The sequence below is a fragment of the Petromyzon marinus genome, chromosome 76 (assembly GCF_048934315.1).
Source record: "Petromyzon marinus isolate PM22_M1 ecotype Great Lakes invasive population chromosome 76, UKy_Petmar_22M1.pri1.0, whole genome shotgun sequence".
NCBI lineage: Eukaryota > Metazoa > Chordata > Hyperoartia > Petromyzontiformes > Petromyzontidae > Petromyzon > Petromyzon marinus.
Window position 1 is genome coordinate 1,892,938 of NC_133742.1, and position 21,628 is coordinate 1,914,565.

The window sequence follows — 21,628 nt, forward strand, 5'->3', positions numbered from 1 at the left end:
GTGTTCTTGGGGTCATAGGCAGCATTCCTCCTCCTCCAAACACGGCGAGTTGAGTTGATGCCAAAGAGCTCCATTTTGGTCTCATCTGACCACAACACTTTCACCCAGTTGTCCTCTGAATCATTCAGATGTTCATTGGCAAACTCTCAGACGGGCATGTATATGTGCTTTCTTGAGCAGGGGGACCTTGTGGGCGCTGCAGGATTTCAGTCCTTCACGGCGTAGTGTGTTACCAATTGTTTTCTTGGTGACTATGGTCCCAGCTGCCTTGAGATCATTGACAAGATCCTCCCGTGTAGTTCTGGGCTGATTCCTCACCGTTCTCATGATCATTGCAACTCCACGAGGTGAGATCTTGCATGGAGCCCCAGGCCGAGGGAGATTGACAGTTCTTTTGTGTTTCTTCCATTTGCGAATAACCGCACCAACTGTTGTCACCTTCTCACCAAGCTGCTTGGCAATGGTCTTGCAGCCCATTCCAGCCTTATGTAGGTCTACAATCTTGTCCCTGACATCCTTGGAGAGCTCTTTGGTCTTGGCCATGAGTGTGCTCCTAATCTCAGCTCGTTACCTGTATAAAAGACACCTGGGAGCCAGAAATCTTTCTGATTTGAGAGGGAGTCAAATACTTATTTCCCTCATTGAAATGCAAATCAATTTATAACATTTTTGACATGCGTTTGTCTGGATTTTGTTGTTGTTATTCTGTATCTCACTGTTCAAATAAACCTACCATTAAAATTATAGACTGATCATTTCTTTGTCAGTGGGCAAACGTAAAAAATCAGCAGGGGATCAAATACTTTTTTCCCGCACTGTACATAGACACTAATGCAGATACATAGACACTCGTAGAGATTGAGTGGATTAGTGAGTTGGTGGGTGAGTAGGTGAGTGAGCGAGTGGATGACTATGTGAGTCAGCTGAGTAGGTGAGTAGGTGAGTGAGTGAGCGGGTGCGTGAGTGAGAATGTGAGTGGGTAAGTGAGCGGGTGAGTAGGTGAGTGAATAAGTGAGTGAGTGGGTGAGGTTGTTTTTAGGGGAAGTGAGTAGGTGAGTGGGTGAGTGAATAGGTGAGTGGGTGAGTGAGAGAGTGGGTGAGTGAGTGGGTGAGTGAGTAGGTGAGTACAGTAGGTGAGTGGGTGAGTGAGTAGGTGAGTAGGTGAGTGAGTAGGTGAGTGGGTGAGTGAATAGGTGAGTGGGTGGGTGAGGTTGTTTTTAGGGGAAGTGAGTAGGTGAGTGGGTGAGTGAATAGGTGAGTGGGTGAGTGAGTGAGTGGGTGAGGGAGTGGGTGAGTGAGTAGGTGAGTACAATAGGTGAGTGGGTGAGTGAGTAGGTGAGTAGGTGAGTGAGTAGGTGAGTGGGTGAGTGAATAGGTGAGTGGGTGGGTGGGTGAGTGAGTAGGTGAGTGGGTGAGTGAGTAGGTGAGTGAGTGGGTGAGTAGGTGAGTGAGTGGGTGAGTGAGTAGGCGAGTGAGTAGGTGGGTGAGTAGGTGAGTGAGTAGGTGAGTGGGTGGGTGAGTGAGTAGGTGAGTAGGTGAGTGGGTGAGTGAGTAGGTGAGTGGGTGAGTGAGTAGGTGAGTGAGTGGGTGAGTGAGTAGGTGAGTGAGTGCGTGAGTAGGTGAGTGAGTGGGTGAGTGAGTAGGTGAGTGAGTGGGTGAGTGAGTGGGTGAGTGAGTAGGTGAGTGAGTGGGTGAGTGAGTAGATAAGTGGGTGAGTGAGTGGGTGAGTGGGTGAGTGAGTAGGTGAGTGAGTGGGTGAGTGAGTAGGTGAGTGAGTAGGTGAGTGGGTGAGTGAGTAGGTGAGTGAGTGGGTGAGTAGGTGAGTGGGTGAGTGAGTAGGTGAGTGAGTAGGTGAGTGGGTGAGTGGGTAGGTGAGTGAGTGGGTAGGTGAGTGAGTAGGTGAGTGAGTAGGTGAGTGGGTGAGTGAGTGAGTGGGTGAGTGAGTAGGTGAGTGAGTGGGTGAGTGAGTAGGTGAGTAGGTGAGTGAGTGGGTGAGTGAGTGAGTGGGTGAGTGAGTGGGTGTGTGAGTGAGTGGGTGAGTGAGTGAGTGGGTGAGTGAGTGGGTGAGTGAGTGGGTGAGTGAGTAGGTGAGTAGGTGAGTGAGTGCGTGAGTAGGTGAGTGAGTGGGTGAGTGAGTAGGTGAGTGAGTGGGTGAGTGAGTGGGTGAGTGAGTAGGTGAGTGAGTGGGTGAGTGAGTAGATAAGTGGGTGAGTGAGTGGGTGAGTGGGTGAGTGAGTAGGTGAGTGAGTGGGTGAGTGAGTAGGTGAGTGAGTAGGTGAGTGGGTGAGTGAGTAGGTGAGTGAGTGGGTGAGTAGGTGAGTGGGTGAGTGAGTAGGTGAGCGAGTAGGTGAGTGGGTAGGTGAGTGAGTAGGTGAGTGGGTGAGTGGGTAGGTGAGTGAGTAGGTGAGTGAGTAGGTGAGTGGGTGAGTGAGTGGGTGAGTGAGTAGGTGAGTGAGTGGGTGAGTGAGTAGGTGAGTAGGTGAGTGGGTGAGTGAGTGGGTGAGTGAGTGAGTGAGTAGGTGAGTGAGTGGGTGAGTGAGTAGGTGAGTGGGTGAGTGAGTGGGTGAGTGAGTGAGTGGTGAGTGAGTGAGTAGGTGAGTGAGTGGGTGAGTGAGTAGGTGAGTGAGTAGGTGAGTGGGTGGGTGAGTGAGTGAGTGGGTGAGTGAGTGGGTGAGTGAGTGAGTGGGTGAGTGAGTAGGTGAGTGAGTGAGTAGGTGAGTGAGTGGGTGAGTGAGTGGGTGAGTGAGTGGGTGAGTGAGTAGGTGAGTGAGTGGGTGAGTGAGTGAGTGGGTGAGTGAGTAGGTGAGTGAGTGAGTAGGTGAGTGAGTGGGTGAGTGAGTGGGTGAGTGAGTGGGTGAGTGAGTAGGTGAGTGAGTGGGTGAGTGAGTGAGTGGGTGAGTGAGTGGGTGAGTGAGTAGGTGAGTGGGTGGGTGAGTGAGTGGGTGAGTGAGTGGGTGAGTGAGTAGGTGAGTGGGTGGGTGAGTGAGTGGGTGGGTGAGTGAGTGGGTGAGTGAGTGGGTGAGTGAGTGAGTGGGTGAGTGAGTGGGTGGGTGAGTGAGTGGGTGAGTGAGTGGGTGAGTGAGTGAGTGAGTGGGTGAGTGAGTGGGTGGGTGAGTGAGTGGGTGAGTGAGTGAGTGGGTGAGTGAGTGAGTGGGTGAGTGAGTAGGTGAGTGAGTGAGTGGGTGAGTGAGTGGGTGAGTGAGTAGGTGAGTGAGTGAGTAGGTGAGTGAGTGAGTGGGTGAGTAGGTGAGTGAGTGAGTGGGTGAGTGAGTGGGTGAGTGAGACGGTCACGGACGCTGCGACTCCACTGCAGTCACGGTTGACACCTCCGGGTGCACGGGGCTCAGTTCGTGATTTCGATTCGGGACATCTCACACGACCGGGACCACGTCCACAATCCATGCTCTCAGTGTCTCTCACCACGTGACGCAGGGGCGACGGAATGTTACCTCCCTCGCCCTGTATGCAGGAGGTCGTGGGTTCGATCCCGACCCCTGAAGGTGTCTGCTGCTGCATATTTGGAGTCTGCGTCCACATATCATCATCTGGGTGGCTAGGAGATGTTTACTACCTCGCCTGGTATACAGGAGGTCGTGGGTTCGATCCCGACCCTGACGCCTGCTGCTGCTGTATATTTGTAGTGTGCGTGTCTCTCTCTCTCTCTCATCATCATCTGGGTGGCTAGGAGATGTTAACTACCTCGCCTGGTATACAGGAGGTCGTGGATTCGATCCACGACCTCCTGTACACCAGGCGATGTACAGGAGCTGTATATTTGGAGTGTGCGTGTCTCTCTCTCTCTCATCATCATCACGGTGGCTATGAGATGTTAACTACCTCGCCTGGTGTACAGGAGGTCGTTGGTTCGATCCACGACCTCCTGTACACCAGGCGATGTACAGGAGCTGTATATTTGGTGGTCGCGTGAATGTTTCTCCGGGTCCTCCGGTGATTCCCTCCACGCGTAGAGCAGAATCAACATCACTCACGCGTTCAGATTGTTTGGCAGCTGCTGCAGCTGCTGCTGCTGCTGCTATCAGTGTCCACGTGGCGACAAGCAGTAGTGTATAGTGTAGTGTATTGTACTATAAAGTAGTGTATAGTGTAGTGTATAGTGTAGTGTATTGTACTATAAAGTAGTGTATAGTGTAGTCTATAGTGTAGTGTATAGTGTAGTCTATGGTGTAGTGTATAGTGTAGTCTATAGTGTAGTCTATAGTGTAGTGTATAGTGTAGTGTATAGTGTAGTGTATTGTACTATAAAGTAGTGTATAGTGTTGTGTATAGTGTAGTGTATAGTGCAGTGTACTATAAAGTAGTCTATAGTGTAGTGTATAGTGTAGTGTATTGTACTATAAAGTAGTGTATAGTGTAGTGTATAGTGTAGTGTATTGTATTATAAATTAGTCTATAGTGTAGTGTATAGTGTAGTGTATTGTACTATAAAGTAGTGTATAGTGTAGTGTATAGTGTAGTGTATTGTACTTTAAAGTAGTGTATAGTGCAGTGTGTAGTGTAGTGTATAGTGTAGTGTATAGTGTAGTATATTGTACAATAAAGTAGTGTATGGTGGCTTCTGAAAGAAAGAGCGACATAACTCAGTGGGGATTACTTGGTAAATAAAAAAAGTGTTTGGTCTTAGTTTTAACTTGTTTTTGCACTAAAAGTCATTTCGATGACCCTTGCGAATGTGGCTTTTATCCTAGCCTCTAGAATTAATTTTCACTATGGTTACACAATGCATGCGACTTAACTCACTCGCAAACTCACAATCTCACACACCCACTCACCATCTCACACACTCACTCACTCAATCACCATCTCACTCACCCACTCACTCACCATCTCACTCACCCACTCACTCAATCACCCACCATCTCACTCACCCATTCACTCAATCACCCACGATCTCACTCACTCAATCACCATCTCACTCACCCATTCACTCAATCACCATCTCACTCACCCACTCACCCAATCACCATCTCACTCACCCACTCACTCAATCACCCACCATCTCACTCACCCATTCACTCAATCACCATCTCACACACCCACTCACTCACCATCTCACTCACCCACTCACTCAATCACCATCTCACTCACCCACTTACTCAATCACCCACCATCTCACTCACCCATTCACTCAATCACCATCTCACACACCCACTCACTCAATCACCCACCATCTCACTCACCCATTCACTCAATCACCATCTCACACACCCACTCACTCACCATCTCACTCACCCACTCACTCAATCACCATCTCACTCACCCACTTACTCAATCACCCACCATCTCACTCACCCATTCACTCAATCACCATCTCACACACCCACTCACTCAATCACCCACCATTTCACTCACCAACCATCTCACTCACACACCATCTCACTCACCCACTCACTCAATCACCCACCATCTCACTCACTCAATCACCATCTCACTCACCCACTCACTCAATCACCCACCGTCTCACTCACCCACTATCTCACTCACTCACCATCTCACTCACCCACTCACTCAATCACCATCCCACTCACCCATTCACTCAATCACCATCTCACTCACCACTCACTCACCATCTCACTCACCCACTGACGCAATCACCCACCATCTCACTTACCCACCCACCATCTCACTCACCCACCCACCATCTCACTCACCCACTCACCATCTCACTCACTCACCCACTCACCATCTCACTCACCCACCCACCATCTCACTCACCCACCCACCATCTCACTCACCCACTCACCATCTCACTCACCCACTCACCATCTCACTCACCCACTCACCATCTCACTCACCCGCTCACCATCTCACTCACCCGCTCACCATTTCACTCACCCACTCACCATCTCACTCACCCACCCACCATCTCACTCACCCACTCACCATCTCACTCACCCGCTCACCATCTCACTCACCCACTCACCATCTCACTCACCCGCTCACCATCTCACTCACCCACTCACCATCCCACTCACTCACCCACCATCTCACTCACCCACTCACCATCTCACTCACCCGCCCACCATCTCACTCACCCACTCACCATCTCACTCACCCATTCACCATCTCACTCACCCACTCACCATCTCACTCACCCACTCACCATCCCACTCACTCACCCACCATCTCACTCACGCGCTCACCATCTCACTCACCCACCCACCATCTCACTCACCCGCTCACCATCTCAATCGCTCCGCCCGAACAAAATAGTCCCACCCGTAGAGTTCCTCGAGTTACGAACGGAACGTTCGCCAGTTCTCACGGTCGGGTTCCTTTGTAAGCGCCCGGGGACGTTCGTAAGTCGGGCGCTCGTATCTCGAGGACCACCCCCCTGCGTTGCCTCGCGTGTCACCATTTGCGTTTGTGTACCCGGCGAAGCCTCGCTGAGTCTTAAGGCTCCTTCTCTGTAGCGCCCTGTGTCAACATTTCTTCAGCAGCAGGGTTAGGGGTGGGTGTGGGTGGGAGTGTGGGTGGGTGGAGGTGGGTGGGTGTGGGTGGGGGTGTGGGTGTGTGGGTGTGGGTGGGGGTGTGGGTGTGTGGGTGTGGGTGGGGGTGTGGGTGGGGGTGGGGGAGTGGGTGGGTGGGTGTGGGTGGGTGTGGGTGTGAGTGTGGGTGGGTGTGGGTGTGGGTGGGTGTGGGTGTGGGTGGGGGTGTGGGTGTGTGGGTGTGGGTGTGGGTGGGTGGGTGTGGGTGGGTGTGGGTGGGGGTGTGGGTGTGGGTGGGTGTGGGTGGGAGTGGGTGTGGGTGTGAGTGTGGGTGGGTGTGGGTGGGTGTGGGTCGGGGTGTGGGTGTGGGTGGGTGTGGGTGGGTGTGGGTCGGGGTGTGGGTTGTGGGTGTGGGTGTGGGGGTGGGTGGGGGTGTGGGTGTGGGTGTGGGTGTGGGTGGGGGTGGGTGTGGGTGGGTGTGGGTGGGGGTGTGGGTGGGTGTGGGTGGGGGGGTGGGTGTGGGTGGGTGTCGGTGGGTGTGGGTGGGTGTGCGTGTGGGTGGGTGGGGGTGGGTGTGGGTGGGTGTCGGTGGGTGTGCGTGTGGGTGGGTGGGGGTGGTTGCTTCAGTCGTTTTTCGTGAGTCCCAGTTGCGTTGAGGTTTGTCGGCGATTTTGTCAGCATTGTGGGAACGCTCCCGGGCTCCCTGTTTATTATCGGTGCCTCTTTACAGTGACGCGAAGTTTATACTTCTCACCAGGGCCTCTTTTGTCTCGTCTCACGTGACACGTCTCTCGTGGCACGTCTCTCGTGTCACGTGTCACGAGAGACGTGTCACGTGGCACGTCTCTCGTGTCACGTGTCACGTGAGACGTGTCACGTGTCACGTCTCTCGTTCCCTGTCCCCTACAAACTCCCCAGGGTCGCCCATCATCAACCCCACGCATCGTCACCACCACCACCACCACGCATCGTCACCACCACCACCACGCATCGTCACCACCACCACCACCACGCATCGTCACCACCACCACCACCATGCATCGTCACCACCACCACCACCATCGCCTCGCGTACACGCACAAATCTCGCCGACCATCAAGTACCATAGGGGACGTCCATAAATGACGTCACGAGATTTTGGACGAGTCTTGACCCCGCCCCCTTTCGTCACGCGGCGTCACAAAAAGCCAGACCCCCCCCCCTCCCTCAAATATGACGTCACAAAGCTCTGCCCCTCCCCCCCCCAAATAAAACACGCTTCAAATCTCTTTAAACTATTGTTGTCACGTGGTAGTGCGGCGTATTTACTGTGGCGCTGCGCTCTGATGTTGTAGATAGAAAACATTTATTAATAAGTCTATTATATTAAGTAGAACGTGTTGCCTATGTCTAGTTAAAGTTGCGCATTTTGATGTGACGTCACATTTCTCAACCTTCCCTCCCCCCCCCTCGTCACACGACGTCACAAATGTCTGACCCCCCCCCCCACCCCTACAGGTGCGTGACGTCATTTATGGACGGACCCATAGTTATCGTTCACCGCACAACGCCCTGGTCAGCAACACAAACACACAAAGTCACCAGCAACACAAACACACAAAGTCACCAGCAACACAAACACACAAAGTCACCAGCAACACAAACAACACACAAAGTCACCAGCAACACAAACAACACACAAAGTCACCAGCAACACAAACACAAAGTCACCAGCAACACAAACAACACACAAAGTCACCAGCAACACAAATACACACAAATTCACCAGCAACACAAACACACAAAGTCACCAGCAACACAAACACACAAAGTCACCAGCAACACAAATACACAAAGTCACCAGCAACACAAACAACACACAAAGTCACCAGCAACACAAATACACACAAATTCACCAGCAACACAAACACACAAAGTCACCAGCAACACAAACACACAAAGTCACCAGCAACACAAACACAAGGTCACCAGCAACACAAACACACAAAGTCACCAGCAACACAAATACACACAAAGTCACCAGCAACACAAACACACAAAGTCACCAGCAACACAAATACACACAAAGTCACCAGCAACACAAACACACAAAGTCACCAGCAACAAAAACACACAAAGTCACCAGCAACACAAACACACAAAGTCACCAGCAACACAAACACAAGGTCCCAGCAACACAAACACACAAAGTCACCAGCAACACAAATACACACAAAGTCACCAGCAACACAAACACACAAAGTCACCAGCAACACAAACACACAAAGTCACCAGCAACACAAATACACACAAAGTCACCAGCAACACAAACACACAAAGTCACCAGCAACACAAACACACAAAGTCACCAGCAACACAAACACACAAAGTCACCAGCAACACAAACACACAAAGTCACCAGCAACACAAACACAAAGTCACCAGCAACACAAATACACACAAAGTCACCAGCAACACAAACAACACACAAAGTCACCAGCAACACAAACAACACACAAAGTCACCAGCAACACAAACACACAAAGTCATCAGCAACACAAACACACAAAGTCACCAGCAACACAAACACACAAAGTCACCAGCAACACAAACACACAAAGTCACCAGCAACACAAACACAAAGTCACCAGCAACACAAACACACAAAGTCACCAGCAACACAAACACTCAAAGTCACCAGCAACACAAATACACAAAGTCACCAGCAACACAAATTCACACAGTCACCAGCAACACAAACAACACACAAAGTCACCAGCAACACAAACACACAAAGTCACCAGCAACACAAACAACACACAAAGTCAACAGCAACACAAACACAAAGTCACCAGCAACACAAACACGCAAAGTCACCAGCAACACAAACACAAAGTCACCAGCAACACAAACACACAAAGTCACCAGCAACACAAACAACACACAAAGTCACCAGCAACACAAACAACACACAAAGTCACCAGCAACACAAACAACACACACAGTCACCAGCAACACAAACAACACACAAAGTCACCAGCAACACAAACACACAAAGTCACCAGCAACACAAATACACACAGTCACCAGCAACACAAACACAATGTCACCAGCAACACAAACACACAAAGTCACCAGCAACACAAATACACACAGTCACCAGCAACACAAACACACAAAGTCACCAGCAACACAAATACACAAAGTCACCAGCAACACAAATACATAAAGTCACCAGCAACACAAACAACACACAAAGTCGCCAGCAACACAAACAACACAAAGTTAACAGCAACACAAACACACAAAGTCACCAGCAACACGAACAACACACAAAGTCACCAGCAACACAATCACACAAAGTCACCAGCAACACAAATACATAAAGTCACCAGCAACACAAACAACACACACAGTCGCCAGCAACACAAACAACACAAAGTTAACAGCAACACAAACACACAAAGTCACCAGCAACACGAACAACACACAAAGTCACCAGCGACACAAACACACAAAGTCGCCAGCAACACAAATAACACAAAGTCACCAGCAACACAAACACACAAAGTCACCAGCGACACAAACAACACACAAAGTCACCAGCAACACAAACAACACACAAAGTCACCAGCAACACAACCAACACACAAAGTCACCAGCAACACAAACACACAAAGTCACCAGCAACACAAACACACAAAGTCACCAGCAACACAAACACACAAAGTCGCCAGCAACACAAACAACACACAAAGTCACCAGCAACACAAACACACAAAGTCACCAGCAACACAAATACACACAAAGTCACCAGCAACACAAACAACACAAAGTCACCAGCAACACAAACAACACACAAAGTCACCAGCAACACAAACACACAAAGTCACCAGCAACACAAACACACAAAGTCACCAGCAACACAAACACACAAAGTCGCCAGCAACACAAACAACACACAAAGTCACCAGCAACACAAACACACAAAGTCACCAGCAACACAAATACACACAAAGTCACCAGCAACACAAACAACACAAAGTCACCAGCAACACAAACACACAAAGTCACCAGCAACACAAACAACACACAAAATCACCAGCAACACAAACACACAAAGTCACCAACAACACAAATACACACAAAGTCACCAGCAACACAAACAACACAAAGTCACCAGCAACACAAACACACAAAGTCACCAGCAACACAAACAACACACAAAGTCACCAGCAACACAAACACACAAAGTGGTGGTGGTGATGGTGATGATGGTGGTGATGGTGCTGGTGGTGATGGTGGTGGTGGTGATGGTGGTAGTGATGGTGGTGGTGATGATGGTGGTGGTGATGGTGGTGGTGATGATGGTGGTGGTGATGGTGGTGGTGATGGTGGTGGTAGTGGTGATGGTGGTGGTGATGGTGGTGATGGTGGTGATGGTGGTGGTGATTGTGGTGGTGGTGCTGATGGTGATGGTGGTGATGGTGGTGATGGTGGTGATGATGGTGATGGTGGTGATGATGATGGTGGTGATGGTGGTGCTGGTGCTGGTGATGGTGGTGCTGGTGATGGTGGTGGTGATGGTGGTGGTGGTGATGGTGATGGTGGTGATGGTGGTGATGGTGATGGTGGTGATGGTGATGGTGGTGATGATGGTGGTGGTGGTGGTGGTGATGGTGATGGTGGTGATGATGGTGGTGATGGTGGTGATGGTGATGGTGGTGATGGTGGTGGTGGTGATGGTGGTGGTGGTGATGATGGTGGTGGTGGTGGTGGCGAGCGAGCGCTTCAGAGGGTGAACAGGAGGAGGGGCGCCGTCCACGTTGGTACAGAGAGGGGCTTTCACCTCGCCTGTGTCACCGCTGTTAGAGTAAGACAGTGCCGTTCGGAGCGAGTAGCAGCAGCAGTGGCGATGAAGGCCGGCAGCTGTGGGCACACCTTGAACTCTTTATTGAACTATTCCTTCACTATATTTTTTATTTCGCCAGGCAATGCCCCATTGAGCTCTGTGGCTGTTGTTCTAGAAGCGACCTGGCCACGGATGGAAGCTCAGCAAAGTGGCTGGCCACGTGGACATTTATAGCGGCATGAAGGCATGACGTTTCTGAACGTTTAATCCACACGACCACGGGAGATTGGCGCGCAAACTCCAAACATAGAGCAGGCCGTCAGGGTTGTGATCGAACCCACGGCCTCCTGCATCGGAGGCGAGGTGGTTAACGCCGTGCCGAGATGTTTCACTACACCGCTCCTGGGTTAACACACACACAGAGGGTGGTGCACACCAGGGCGACTCTTCATCTGTTGATTCCACCTGGCGCTGAAGAGTTGCACGCAGCAGAATAGCTGACCACGTGGGCAGTGGTGGGAATGAGGCTGCCACTATTGGGAAACAAATTAAGAACGACAACAACAACAACAACATCTTTTGATTTAAAGCTTTCGTGACTGCAGTGATTCATATTCTTAGCTCTTTCGGTAAAGTCACGTTGAAGGGAAACAATAAAATAATAAAATATATATAAAACAATAAAAAATCTCACGACGTTTCGACCATAACACAAACGGTCGTCATCAGGTGTGTCGGTTTGCATAAATTCATTTATTTTTAAACATCAACAACAACAACAACAGCAGGAAAATGAAAAGTGTGTTGGTTGTAAAAATGTAAGGGACCGAAAAAGAGAAAAAGTCTCGAGCAGAGAGCGGCGCTACCGAGAGAGATCGCTGCCGAGAAAGATCGCTGCCGAGAGAGATCGCTGCCGAGAAAGATCGCTGCCGAGAGAGATCGCTGCCGGGAGAGATCGCTGCCGGGAGAGATCGTTGCCGGGAGAGATCGCTGCCGGGAGAGATCGCTGCCGGGAGAGATCGCTGCCGGGAGAGATCGCTGCCGGGAGAGATCGCTGCCGGGAGAGATCGCTGCCGGGAGAGATCGCTGCCGGGAGAGATCGTTGCCGGGAGAGATCGCTGCCGGGAGAGATCGCTGCCGGGAGAGATCGCTACCGAGAGAGATCGCTGCCGGGAGAGATCGCTGCCGGGAGAGATCGCTGCCAGGAGAGATCGCTGCCGGGAGTGATCGCTGCCGGGAGAGATCGCTGCCGGGAGAGATCGCTGCCAGGAGAGATCGCTGCCGGGAGAGATCGCTGCCGGGAGAGATCGCTGCCGGGAGAGATCGCTGCCGGGAGAGATCGCTGCCGGGAGAGATCGCTGCCGGGAGAGATCGCTGCCGGGAGAGATCGCTGCCGGGAGAGATCGCTGCCGGGAGAGATCGCTGCCGGGAGAGATCGCTGCCGGGAGAGATCGCTGCCGGGAGAGATCGCTGCCGGGAGAGATCGCTGCCGGGAGAGATCGCTGCCGGGAGAGATCGCTGCCGGGAGAGATCGCTGCCGGGAGAGATCGCTGCCGAGAGAGATCGCTGCCGGGAGAGATCGCTGCCGAGAGAGATCGCTGCCGGGAGAGATCGCTGCCGAGAGAGATCGCTGCCGGGAGAGATCGCTGCCGGGAGAGATCGCTGCCGAGAGAGATCGCTGCCGGGAGAGATCGCTGCCGGGAGAGATCGCTGCCGGGAGAGATCGCTGCCGGGAGAGATCGCTGCCGAGAGGGATCGCTGCCGGGAGAGATCGCTGCCGGGAGAGATCGCTGCCGGGAGAGATCGCTGCCGGGAGAGATCGCTGCCGAGAGGGATCGCTGCCGAGAGAGATCGCTGCCGAGAGAGATCGCTGCCGGGAGAGATCGCTGCCGGGAGAGATCGCTGCCGGGAGAGATCGCTGCCGGGAGAGATCGCTGCCGAGAGGGATCGCTGCCGAGAGGGATCGCTGCCGAGAGGGATCAGTGCCGAGAGAGATCGCTGCCGGGAGAGATCGCTGCCGAGAGAGATCGCTGCCGGGAGAGATCGCTGCCGAGAGAGATCGCTGCCGGGAGAGATCGCTGCCGAGAGAGATCGCTGCCGGGAGAGATCGCTGCCGGGAGAGATCGCTGCCGAGAGAGATCGCTGCCGGGAGAGATCGCTGCCGGGAGAGATCGCTGCCGGGAGAGATCGCTGCCGGGAGAGATCGCTGCCGAGAGGGATCGCTGCCGGGAGAGATCGCTGCCGGGAGAGATCGCTGCCGGGAGAGATCGCTGCCGGGAGAGATCGCTGCCGAGAGGGATCGCTGCCGAGAGAGATCGCTGCCGAGAGAGATCGCTGCCGGGAGAGATCGCTGCCGGGAGAGATCGCTGCCGGGAGAGATCGCTGCCGGGAGAGATCGCTGCCGAGAGGGATCGCTGCCGAGAGGGATCGCTGCCGAGAGGGATCAGTGCCGAGAGAGATCGCTGCCGAGAGGGATCGCTGCCGGACCAGATGCCTCCACTCACTCGCTTGAGCCATACTGGCACTACAAGACAAAGAGACGGTGGGTGAGTGGGTGGGTGGGTGAGTGAGTGAGTGGGTGAGTGAGTGGGTGAGTGAGTGGGTGGGTTGGTGGGTGGGTGGGTGAGTGGGTGGGTGAGTGAGTGAGTGAGTGGGTGGGTGAGTGGGTGGGTGAGTGAGTGAGTGGGTGGGTGGGTTGGTGGGTGGGTGGGTAGGTGAGTGTGTGGGTGGGTAGGTGTGTGGGTGGGTGGGTGAGTGGGTGAGTGAGTGGGTGGTGGGTGGGTTAGTGAGTAGGTGGTTGAGTGAGTAAGTGGGTGGATGGGTGAGTGAGTGAGTGAGTGGGTGAGTGAGTGAGTGGGTGGGTGGATGGGTGAGTGGCTGGGTGAGTAAGTGAGTGGGTGGATGGGTGAGTTGGTGAGTGGCTAGGTTAGTGGGTGGGTGGGTCAGTGAGTGGGTCGATGGGTGAGTGAGTGGGTGGGTGAGTGAGTGGTTGGATGGGTGAGTGGCTGGGTGGGTGAGTGAGTGGGTGGATGGGTGAGTGGATGGGTGAGTGAGTGGGTGGGTGGGTGAGTGAGTGGGTGGATGGGTGAGTTGATGGGTGAGTGAGTGGATGGGTGAGTGGGTGGATGGGTGGGTAAGTGAGTGAGTGGGTTGATGGGTGAGTGAGTGGGTGGGTGAGTGGATGGGTGAGTGAGTTGGTGGGTCAGTGAGTGGGTGGATGGGTGAGTGGATGGGTGAGTGGGTTGATGGGTCAGTGAGTGGGTGGATGGGTGAGTGAGTGGGTGGGTGAGTGGATGCGTGAGTGAGTTGGTGGGTCAGTGAGTGGGTGGATGGGTGAGTGAGTAGATGGGTGAGTGGGTTGGTGGGTCAGTGAGTGGGTGGATGGGTGAGTGAGTGGATGGGTGAGTGGGTTGGTGGGTGGATGGGTGAGTGGGTTGGTGGGTCAGTGAGTGGGTGGATGGGTGAGTGAGTGGATGGGTGAGTGGGTTGGTGGGTGGATGGGTGAGTGGGTTGGTGGGTCAGTGAGTGGGTGGATGGGTGAGTGAGTGGATGGGTGAGTGGGTTGGTGGGTCAGTGAGTGGGTGGATGGGTGAGTGAGTGGGTGGGTGAGTGGATGGGTGAGTAAGTGGATGGGTGAGTGGATGGGTGAGTGGATGAATGAGTGAGTGGCTGACTGGGTGGGTTATTTTCCAAATCGTTTTTTGTGACCCGGGCCAATTGTTCCATTCCGACGAACGCGCGACGAGGATCATCACCACGAGGAGCCACCGCAGGAGGCTCTGCGTGGTCCATCCGCTACTGGGCACCTGGTGACAAAGAGCTTCATAGCTCTTCAGATTCCCAGTCGACATCCTGGCGAGAATGTGAGACAGGCTCACGGTGGTCCCTGCAGTGGTGACGCCTCCACACCCCCGCGTGAGTGCCGAACTCACACGTGCTGTGTTATTCCTGAGTCCCCCACAAAAATGGTGAATTATTTTGCGTTTGACATTAATTCGTACGATTCAATCGTTTTTAAATATTTACGTTATTGTATTGTGGGGGGGGGAGGGGGAGGGGGAAATCGATCGAGGTGTACTGCGTGATTATCGGCTCGGAGTTGTAATGACAGTACCCAATCGCATCGCTAATTATTCTTTTTCATGTTTATTAAATGAATGGGAAAAGTGGTTTCCGATTCACGAGATGTCGTTATAACCGAGTTCCCCTGAAGAGCGCATACCCATTCGTAAACCGAGGAATGCCTTGACGCTATAGATAATTTGTTTGATCATAATGATCACTCCTGGCACAGCTGGTCGTTGAGGTGAGCGTGGATGGTGACCCCACAGCTCAGGTGAAGTTGACGTCCGATTCGTGAAATCCCCACGGGCTGGGGAGGCGTGAGCGCGGGGGCGAGAAGCGACTATCACGGGAAAGAATGCGAGCCTGGAGCGCAACAATGGAGGCTCCGCTTGGCATTTTAATCGCATGCAATCCGTGTGTCTGCGTGTGTGTGTGTGCCTTTGCCTGTCTGTGTGTGTGTGTCTGCGTGTGTGTATGTGTGTGTGTGTGCCTGTGTGTGTGTGTGTCTGTGTGTGTGTCTGTGTGTGTCTGCGTGTGTCTGTGTGTGCCTGTGTATGTCTGTGTGTGTGTCTGTGTGTGTCTGTGTGTGTGTCTGTGTGTGTGTGTCTGCGTGTGTTCGCGTGTGTCTGTGTGTATCTGTGTGTGCCTGTGTATGTCTGTGTGTGTCTGTGTGTCTGTGTGTGTCTGTGTGTGTGTGTCTGTGTGTGTCTGTGTGTGTGTGTCTGTGTGTGTGCCTGTGTGTGTGTCTGCGTGTGTGTGTCTGTGTGTGTGTGTCTGTGTGTGTGTGCCTGTGTGTGTGTCTGTGTGTGTGTGTCTGAGTGTGTGTGTCTGTGTGTCTGTGTGTGTGTCTGTGTGTGTGTCTGCGTGTGGCTGTGTGTGTCTGTCTGTGCCTTTGCCTGTCTGTGTGTGTCTGTGTGTGTCTGTGCCTGTGTGTATCTGCGTGTGTCTGTGTGTGTGTCTGTGTGTGTGTGTCTGTGTGTGTGTCTGTGTGTATGTCTGTGTGTGTCTGTGTGTGTGTCTGCGTGTGTCTGTGTGTGTCTGTCTGTGCCTTTGCCTGTCTGTGTGTGTCTGTGTGTGTGTCTGTGTGTGTGCCTGTGTGTGTATCTACGTGTGTCTGTGTGTGTCTGTGTGTGTGTCTCTGTGTGTGTCTGTGTGTATGTCTGTGTGTATGTCTGTGTGTGTCTGTGTGTATGTCTGTGTGTGTCTGTGTGTGTGTCTGTGTGTGCCTGTGTGTGTGTCTGTGTGTCTGTGTGCGTGTCTGCGTGTGCCTGTGTGTGTCTGTGTGTGTCTGCGTGTATCTGTGTGTGTGTCTGTGTGTGTGTCTGTGTGTGTGTCTGTGTGTGCCTGTCTGTGTGTGCCTGTGTGTGTGCCTGTCTGTGTGTGTGTGCCTGTGTGTGTGTCTGTGTGTGTGTGTCTACGTGTGTCTGTGTGTCTGTGTGTGTGTCTACGTGTGTCTGTGTGTGTGTGTCTGTGTGTATGTCTGTGTGTGTCTGTGTGTGTGTGTCTACGTGTGTCTGTGTGTGTGTGTCTACGTGTGTCTGTGTCCGGGTGAAGGGACGAGACTGTCTGGTAGGACACGTTGAGAGTCAGCGCTGTCCTACCAGACAGTCTCGTCCCTTCACCTGATGAAGGCCGCTTGTGTTGTGGCCGAAACGTCGTGAGAATATTATTGTCTTATTTTATTTTATCAATTTTATTATTTTATTCTCATTCTACGTGGTGGTGACTTTACCGAAAGAACCAAAGAAGATGAATCATTGCGGTCACGAAAGCTTTAAATCGAAATTTGTACCAACAGTTTTTACTCGACGGAGCCGTCCGTCCTGACTGGTTGGTCAAAAAAAAAAACCACGTCTAGTATTAACTCTTAAAACACACAAAACTCGTCTCTATGCCAAGCGCGTCGACTGAACGTCCGCTGTGACGGTCGCCCGATGTCCTGAAGTCCGGGCAGCAGCAGCAGCAGCAGACAGCAGCACGAACAGAGATCAACGTTGAGAGTCAGCGGCAGCGTGGCGGTGACGCCGTGTTGCAGGATGCTGTGGGTCAACCATCCACGGGGCAGGGCGCCGGACCGCCTGTGTGAGTGAGGCTCCCTGCTCTTAGCTGCTGCGTGGCAGCTGCGGTCACGGTCACGGTGGCGCGCGAGTGACGCCTCTCCCCCACAGCCACACTTCTTGTCCGACGGTTTGCTGCTGCGAGAAACTGAACTGTGGCTCACTCGAAGGCCGAGGTAGACGAATCGTTAGCGAGTTCGATTCCCGCTCACGGCCAACACCACGGCGACTGATTGTCTGAACCGGGTCCTGGGCCTCTCCTAGGTCGACTCAGCCTCAAAATTGGCACGTGGTGCGGTGCGTAAGCATCGCCGCCGAGGAGACAAAGGCGGCCGGGCGTGGTGGTGGCCACCCACCCCCTCGTGTGCCGTGCCCCGGCCTTCATAGGCGCTATCGTGCCGCGTGCCCGCCACCACTGGTTTGCACGCACACACAATGCGGATATCGTAGACGTTAACCATTCACTCAATTCACTAGCCGAGCGATGTTAACTGCCTCGCCTGGTGTGCAGGAGGTCGTGGGTTCGATCCCGATCCTGACGCCTGTTGCATATTTGGAGTTTGCGTTTCTCTCTCTCATCATCATCATCACCACGGTGGCTAGGAGATGTTAACTACCTCGCCTGGTATACAGGAGGTCGTGGCTTCGATCCTGACCCTAACGCCTGCTGCTGTATATTTGTAGTTTGCGTTTCTCTCTCTCATCATCATCATCATCACCACGGTGGCTAGGAGATGTTAACTACCTCGCCCGGTATACAGGAGGTCGTGGGTTCGATCCCGATCCTGTCGCCTGCTGCTGTATATTTGTAGTTTGCGTTTCTCTCACTCATCATCATCATCATCACGGTGGCTATGAGATGTTAACTACCTCGCCTGGTGTACAGGAAGTCGTGGGTTCGATCCTGACCTTGACGCCTGCTGCTGCTGCTGTATATTTGTAGTTTGCGTGTCTCTCTCATCATCATCACGGTGGCTAGGAGATGTTAACTACCTCGCCTGGTATACAGGAGGTCGTGGGTTCGATCCTGACCCTGACGCCTGCTGCTGCTGTATATTTGTAGTTTGCGTGTCTCTCTCTCTCTCATCATCATCACGGTGGCTAGGAGATGTTAACTACCTCGCCTGGTATACAGGAGGCCGTGGCCTCGATCCTGCTGTGTATTTGGAGTCTGCGCCTCTCTCTCCCACGGGGTCCTCCGGTTTATTGCTTCCACATTGAGAATCGACATCACACGTTTAGACAATTTGACTTGCTGCGATGAATGTTCACGTGATGACGTTGAGCTATTATTTGTGATGACCAGGTCACTTCTGAAAAAGAGCGACGTCGCTCGGTGGGGACTTACATCGTAAAAACATTTACATTTGAAGTCTTTTTGTGTTTTTGTAATGATTAACTCCGTGACCTTTGCAGCTATGCGAGGTCGCTCCTGTGGAGACTTGAAGACCCCCGGGGGGTCCAGCGTCACCGCCTCCCAGTGATGCATTGATAGGCCGCAGGAGTTGACAGCTCACCAAGGAGTGACCCTGATCGACTCTGGGATGCGCCCGATCTCTGTCAAGTTTGTTCTGCCCCTGTGAGAGTTTGTGTGATCTCCCCCTGTACTACAGAGTGAGCGAGTGGAGTTTGTATGATCTCCCCCTGTACTACGGAGTGAGTGGAGTTTGTATGATCTCCCCCTGTACTACAGAGTGAGTGGAGTTTGTATGATCTCCCCCTGTTCTACAGAGTGAGTGGAGTTTGTATGATCTCCCCCTGTTCTACAGAGTGAGTGGAGTTTGTATGATCTCCCCCTGTACTACAGAGTGAGTGGCGTTTGTATGATCTCCCCCTGTTCTACAGAGTGAGTGGAGTTTGTATGATCTCCTCCTGTTCTACAGATTTAGTGAGTGGAGTTTGTGTGTTATCCCCCTGTTCTACAGAGTAAGTGAGTGGAGTTTGTATAATCTCCCCCTGTTCTACAGAGCGAGTGAGTGGAGTTTGTATGATCTCCCACTGTTCTACAGAGTGAGTGGAATTTGTATGATCTTCCCCTGTTCTACAGAGTGAGTGGAGTTTGTATGATCTCCCCCTGTTCTACAGAGTGAGTGGAGTTTGTATGATCTCCCCCTGTTCTACAGAGTGAGTGAGTGGAGTTTGTATGATCTCCCCCTGTACTACAGAGTGAGTGGAGTTTGTATGATCTCCCCCTGTACTACAGAGTGAGTGGAGTTTGTATAATCTCCTCCTGTTCCACAGATTTAGTGAGTGGAGTTTGTGTGTTATCCCCCTGTTCTACAGAGTGAGTGAGTGGAGTTTGTGTGATCTCCCCCTGTTCTACAGAGTGAGTGAGTGTAGTTTGTATGATCTCCCCCTGTTCTACAGAGTGAGTGAGTGAGTGGAGTTTGTATGATCTCCCCCTGTTCTACAGAGTGAGTGGAGCTTGTATGATCTCCCCCTGTACTACAGATTGAGTGAGTGGAGTTTGTGTGATCTCCCCCTGTTCTACAGAGTGAGTGAGTGTAGTTTGTATGATCTCCCCCTGTACTCCAGAGTGAGTGAGTGGAGTTTGTGTGATCTCCACCTGTTCTACAGAGTAAGTGAGTGGAGTTTGTATAATCTCCCCCTGTTCTACAGAGCGAGTGAGTGGAGTTTGTATGATCTCCCACTGTTCTACAGAGTGAGTGGAGTTTGTATGATCTTCCCCTGTTCTACAGAGTGAGTGGAGTTTGTATGATCTCCCCCTGTTCTACAGAGTGAGTGGAGTTTGTATGATCTCCCCCTGTTCTACAGAGTGAGTGAGTGGAGTTTGTATGATCTCCCCCTGTACTACAGAGTGAGTGGAGTTTGTATGATCTCCCCCTGTACTACAGAGTGAGTGGAGTTTGTATAATCTCCTCCTGTTCCACAGATTTAGTGAGTGGAGTTTGCGTGTTATCCCCCTGTTCTACAGAGTGAGTGAGTGGAGTTTGTGTGATCTCCCCCTGTTCTACAGAGTGAGTGGAGTTTGTGTGATCTCCCCCTGTACTACAGAGTGAGTATAGTTTGTATGATCTCCCCCTGTACTACAGAGTGAGTGGAGTTTGTATGATCTCCTCCTGTTCTACAGAGTGAGTGAGTGGGGTTTGTGTGATCTCCCCTTGTACTACAGAGTGCGTGAGTGGAGTTTGTGTGATCTCCCCCTGTACTACAGATTGAGTGGAGTTTGTATGATCTCCCCCTGTTCTACAGCGTGAGCGAGTGGAGTTTGTGTGATCTCCCCCTGTTCTACAGAGTGAGTGAGTGTAGTTTGTATGATCTCCCCCTGTTCTACAGAGTGAGTGAGTGAGTGGAGTTTGTATGATCTCCCCCTGTTCTACAGAGTGAGTGGAGTTTGTATGATCTCCCCCTGTACTACAGAGTGAGTGAGTGGAGTTTGTGTGATCTCCCCCTGTTCTACAGAGTGAGTGAGTGTAGTTTGTATGATCTCCCCCTGTACTCCAGAGTGAGTGAGTGGAGTTTGTGTGATCTCCCCTTGTTCTACAGAGTCAGTGAGTGTAGTTTGTATGATCTCCCCCTGTACTACAGAGTGAGTGAGTGGAGTTTGTATGATCTCCCCCTGTTCTAGAGAGTGAGTGAGTGGAGTTTGTGTGATCTCCCCCTGTACTACAGAGTGAGTGGAGTTTGTATGATCTCCCCCTGTACTACAGAGTGAGTGAGTGACGTTTGTATGATCTCCCCCTGTTCTACAGAGTGTGAGTGAGTGGAGTTTGTATGATCTCCCCCTGTACTACAGAGTGAGTGGAGTTTGTATGATCTCCCCCTGTACTACAGAGTGAGTGGAGTTTGTATGATCTCCCCCTGTACTACAGAGTGAGTGGAGTTTGTATGATCTCCCCCTGTTCTGCAGAGTGAGTGGAGTTTGTATGATCTCCCCCTGTACTACAGAGTGAGTGACGTTTGTATGATCTTCCCCTGTTCTACAGAGTGAATGAGTGGAGTTTGTATGATCTCCCCCTGTTCTACAGAGTGAGTGGAGTTTGTGTGATCTCCCCCTGTACTACAGAGTGAGTGAGTGGAGTTTGTGTGATCTCCCCCTGTTCTACAGAGTGAGTGTAGTTTGTATGATTTGGATGTAATTTCACGTGCCTGTGGTCAAGCCAGACAACCGCCTTAGGAGCTGCGGAGTGAATCGCTGTGACGTCCCCTTCATATTTGTGGGTCTGGCATTGCATAGTTACATGATGTGCTGTGCTGGATGACCACAG

The 21,628-nt window shown here is 52.1% G+C and overlaps 1 protein-coding gene across 1 annotated transcript in view; it reads left to right on the forward strand.

The window, feature by feature from the left end:
- The window catches only part of LOC116957542 (uncharacterized), a 305,854-nt gene that overhangs the window by 203,630 nt on the left and 80,596 nt on the right, over positions 1-21,628 (forward strand). The gene's annotated exons all lie outside the window — the stretch shown is intronic.